The sequence below is a fragment of the Schistocerca gregaria genome, unplaced genomic scaffold, assembly GCF_023897955.1.
Source record: "Schistocerca gregaria isolate iqSchGreg1 unplaced genomic scaffold, iqSchGreg1.2 ptg000924l, whole genome shotgun sequence".
NCBI lineage: Eukaryota > Metazoa > Arthropoda > Insecta > Orthoptera > Acrididae > Schistocerca > Schistocerca gregaria.
The window spans coordinates 45001-50000 of NW_026062281.1; the positions used below are offsets into that span (position 1 = coordinate 45001).

General features: G+C 52.1%; 1 non-coding gene across 1 annotated transcript in view; it reads right to left on the reverse strand.

Annotated features, from left to right (window-relative positions):
• Positions 1-1405, reverse strand: part of LOC126325447 (small subunit ribosomal RNA) — a 1893-nt gene extending 488 nt beyond the window's left edge. Inside the window, exon 1 of the ribosomal RNA XR_007560126.1 lies at positions 1-1405. This exon is cut by the window's left edge and continues 488 nt beyond it. This is a non-coding gene — a ribosomal RNA (small subunit ribosomal RNA).
• Between the last annotated feature and the right edge of the window lie 3595 nt (positions 1406-5000).

Genomic DNA, 5000 nt, shown 5'->3' on the forward strand with positions numbered 1-5000 from the left:
GTTATCGGAATTAACCAGACAAATCGCTCCACCAACTAAGAACGGCCATGCACCACCACCCACCGAATCAAGAAAGAGCTATCAATCTGTCAATCCTTCCGGTGTCCGGGCCTGGTGAGGTTTCCCGTGTTGAGTCAAATTAAGCCGCAGGCTCCACTCCTGGTGGTGCCCTTCCGTCAATTCCTTTAAGTTTCAGCTTTGCAACCATACTTCCCCCGGAACCCAAAAGCTTTGGTTTCCCGGAGGCTGCCCGCCGAGTCATCGGAGGAACTGCGGCGGATCGCTGGCTGGCATCGTTTATGGTTAGAACTAGGGCGGTATCTGATCGCCTTCGAACCTCTAACTTTCGTTCTTGATTAATGAAAACATACTTGGCAAATGCTTTCGCTTCTGTTCGTCTTGCGACGATCCAAGAATTTCACCTCTAACGTCGCAATACGAATGCCCCCGCCTGTCCCTATTAATCATTACCTCGGGTTCCGAAAACCAACAAAATAGAACCGAGGTCCTATTCCATTATTCCATGCACACAGTATTCAGGCGGGCTTGCCTGCTTTAAGCACTCTAATTTGTTCAAAGTAAACGTGCCGGCCCACCGAGACACTCAACAAAGAGCACCCTGGTAGGATTTAAACGGGGTCCGCCTCGGGACGCGAAAGCACCCCTTCGGCTCGCCCCACCGGCAGGACGTCCCACGATACATGCCAGTTAAACACCGACGGGCGGTGAACCAACAGCGTGGGACACAAATCCAACTACGAGCTTTTTAACCGCAACAACTTTAATATACGCTATTGGAGCTGGAATTACCGCGGCTGCTGGCACCAGACTTGCCCTCCAATAGATACTCGTTAAAGGATTTAAAGTGTACTCATTCCGATTACGGGGCCTCGGATGAGTCCCGTATCGTTATTTTTCGTCACTACCTCCCCGTGCCGGGAGTGGGTAATTTGCGCGCCTGCTGCCTTCCTTGGATGTGGTAGCCGTTTCTCAGGCTCCCTCTCCGGAATCGAACCCTGATTCCCCGTTACCCGTTACAACCATGGTAGGCGCAGAACCTACCATCGACAGTTGATAAGGCAGACATTTGAAAGATGCGTCGCCGGTACGAGGACCGTGCGATCAGCCCAAAGTTATTCAGAGTCACCAAGGCAAACGGACCAGACAAGCCAATCCGATTGGTTTTGATCTAATAAAAGCGTCCCTTCCATCTCTGGTCGGGACTCTGTTTGCATGTATTAGCTCTAGAATTACCACAGTTATCCAAGTAACGTGGGTACGATCTAAGGAACCATAACTGATTTAATGAGCCATTCGCGGTTTCACCTTAATGCGGCTTGTACTGAGACATGCATGGCTTAATCTTTGAGACAAGCATATGACTACTGGCAGGATCAACCAGGGAGCTGCGTCAACTAGAGCTGAGCAGCCGGCCGCCCGGGAGTGTGTCCCGGGGGCCCGCGCGAACACGCAAGCGTCCGCTCAATTATTCTGCAAACAGGAGGAGGCCGAGCTCCCCTGCACGATACACCTCGAAACCCTCTCAGGTCCCGGCGGCGCGCAGCGCCGTCCTAGGTACTTGGTCGGTTTCGAGAGAGGCGCAATCGCCCGGAGTTAGGCGAGTAGACGGTTTTAGTGCGAACACCCTTGCTCCCAACTGAGCTTGCCGCTGCCGACAGAGGCCCGGGAGCGTGCTGTCGTGGCATTGCCGGCGGGAGACAACACGCGCCACCTATGGTGACCGGCAGCTCCAACGCCAGCGCCACACAAGGGCAAAGCCCCACTTGGGTGCAGAAGCGAACTCTCCCAGCACAGCGCACGCGCCAACACGTCCGCACAACTGCGATACAAACCACCTGCGAGAACCGCTGGGGCGACCGAGCAGCAGACGGCGTCGCGGCGCCGAGTGCCAGGCGGCGGCGCATCCTCAACGCACACAGTCCTCAATCAGACCAGCACACTGCAGATGTCCACCGCGCTTCGCACCGGGCTCGGCTGAACCAACTTTGGCCGCCAGGCGCCGCGTGCAGGGTGCGCCGCAGCGTAGCTGCGCCGCCTGCCGAGCCCGTCGGCTGGCGCTCCTGCCACTCGGCGCCCCCCACCAGCCGCCTGTTGCGCGTGCGCCCACGCAGCGCGCGGCCAACACGCCGGGCGGCCCCCCTTCACCGGCCGGGAACAGTCCCACCAAGCCACCGCCGCGTATCGCTTCATACCCACATGGGCCTAGTCACGTGTGTGGATGTGGCGGGTACCGCTGAAACAACCGGTTAATAGCTGTACCGATCGTCGCCATCACAGATTCACCTCCAGCGTGAACAACCGCTCAACAACGGATTTCCAGTTCATTTGCGTATCTTGGGCAGTAAACGTAGATGTCCACCTACATTTGCGAATTCAACAATTCTTGCATGCCAGGATGTCATGTGTCACGACACGCTACATCAGACCACATACACACTGCGACATGTGCAGAAGAGAACACGTGGAAGGTGGCCCGCGCACGTATGCGATGTCCCTTCCGCGATCCACTGTCAACCGGCATCTGCGGCATGTCCCAGATATGGAACGCGGTCCACCAGGGTAGCACTTTGTGTGAGGCAATACGACAAAGTCGGAATACACGCGTCACTACATCACACGGCTCACGCTGACCTGACCTGACTCACCGCACCACCACCCCCAGCGACCCAGGGTGACATACAATGCGTTCGTACGTTCCTCCCACACGCCTCTACGGCGTACCACAGTGCAACCTAGCTGTTATTGGGAGACGAGACAAGTAGCATCGAGCACAACATATGGAAATTGAGATTCGACACCGTTGGGCACAGCCAGCGTACGGTCACACGTATCACACTACTTCACTCTGTACGTAACTACCGATGATCGGTACAGCGTGTGGGTTACGCGTACGACATCAGCGGACAATGGACACAGACCATACCACGACGTACACTGAGGGCGTCGACATCTGAACGCAACTGAACAGCTGCGAGGCTCATTTAACACTCAAACGCCAGACCGACCAGCTTGAGAGGACGGAGACACAAAGAGAGGGGCAGAGGGGGGGGGGGGGGGGGGCGATATAGTCCTATTGCAGTACAATTGACAGTGGATAGCGGGAATATGTGGAAAGTAAGCAACACTCGCAAGACATCTACATGAGGATAACAACGACACCAGAGATTCCGAGCAGTGAACTATGTTAGGCAAAGGGACAACGTGGGTTAGGTTAAGGGACAACGTGGGTTAGGTTAAGGGACAACGTGGGTTAGGTTAAGGGACAACGTGGGTTAGGTTAAGGGACAACGTGGGTTAGGTTAAGGGACAACGTGGGTTAGGTTAAGGGACAACGTGGGTTAGGTTAAGGGACAACGTGGGTTAGGTTAAGGGACAACGTGGGTTAGGTTAAGGGACAACGTGGGTTAGGTTAAGGGACAACGTGGGTTAGGTTAAGGGACAACGTGGGTTAGGTTAAGGGACAACGTGGGTTAGGTTAAGGGACAACGTGGGTTAGGTTAAGGGACAACGTGGGTTAGGTTAAGGGACAACGTGGGTTAGGTTAAGGGACAACGTGGGTTAGGTTAAGGGACAACGTGGGTTAGGTTAAGGGACAACGTGGGTTAGGTTAAGGGACAACGTGGGTTAGGTTAAGGGACAACGTGGGTTAGGTTAAGGGACAACGTGGGTTACGTTAAGGGACAACGTGGGTTACGTTAAGGGACAACGTGGGTTAGGTTAAGGGACAACGTGGGTTAGGTTAAGGGACAACGTGGGTTAGGTTAAGGGACAACGTGGGTTAGGTTAAGGGACAACGTGGGTTAGGTTAAGGGACAACGTGGGTTAGGTTAAGGGACAACGTGGGTTAGGTTAAGGGACAAATTGAGTTAGGTTAAGGGACAAATTGAGTTAGGTTAAGGGACAAATTGAGTTAGGTTAAGGGACAAATTGAGTTAGGTTAAGGGACAAATTGAGTTAGGTTAAGGGACAAATTGAGTTAGGTTAAGGGACAAATTGAGTTAGGTTAAGGGACAAATTGAGTTAGGTTAAGGGACAAATTGAGTTAGGTTAAGGGACAAATTGAGTTAGGTTAAGGGACAAATTGAGTTAGGTTAAGGGACAAATTGAGTTAGGTTAAGGGACAAATTGAGTTAGGTTAAGGGACAAATTGAGTTAGGTTAAGGGACAAATTGAGTTAGGTTAAGGGACAAATTGAGTTAGGTTAAGGGACAAATTGAGTTAGGTTAAGGGACAAATTGAGTTAGGTTAAGGGATAATCTGGTACAACCACAGTTAGGTTAAGCGATAATCTGGTACAGCCACAGTTAGGTTAAGCGATAATCTGGTACAGCCACAGTTAGGTTAAGCGATAATCTGGTACAGCCACAGTTAGGTTAAGCGATAATCTGGTACAGCCACAGTTAGGTTAAGCGATAATCTGGTACAGCCACAGTTAGGTTAAGCGATAATCTGGTACAGCCACAGTTAGGTTAAGCGATAATCTGGTACAGCCACAGTTAGGTTAAGCGATAATCTGGTACAGCCACAGTTAGGTTAAGCGATAATCTGGTACAGCCACAGTTAGGTTAAGCGATAATCTGGTACAGCCACAGTTAGGTTAAGTGATAATCTGGTACAGCCACAGTTAGGTTAAGCGATAATCTGGTACAGCCACAGTTAGGTTAAGCGATAATCTGGTACAGCCACAGTTAGGTTAAGCGATAATCTGGTACAGCCACAGTTAGGTTAAGCGATAATCTGGTACAGCCACAGTTAGGTTAAGCGATAAAGTTGGTTAAATTCGGTATTGTGTGGGAAGGGGGCAGAGAGAGAGTGGGGGGGGGGGGGGTGGATAGTTGTGGCAGTACGCGGATGCCTGAGTCACCGTCAGATATGTCACGTCGGTTCGATGCTTGTAGCAAGAGGCTGGCGGGTCTGTGTCTCTCACTTCTGCAATTTTTCATGTGGTATAACACGAGGGCGGGGGGGTGATATTTGGT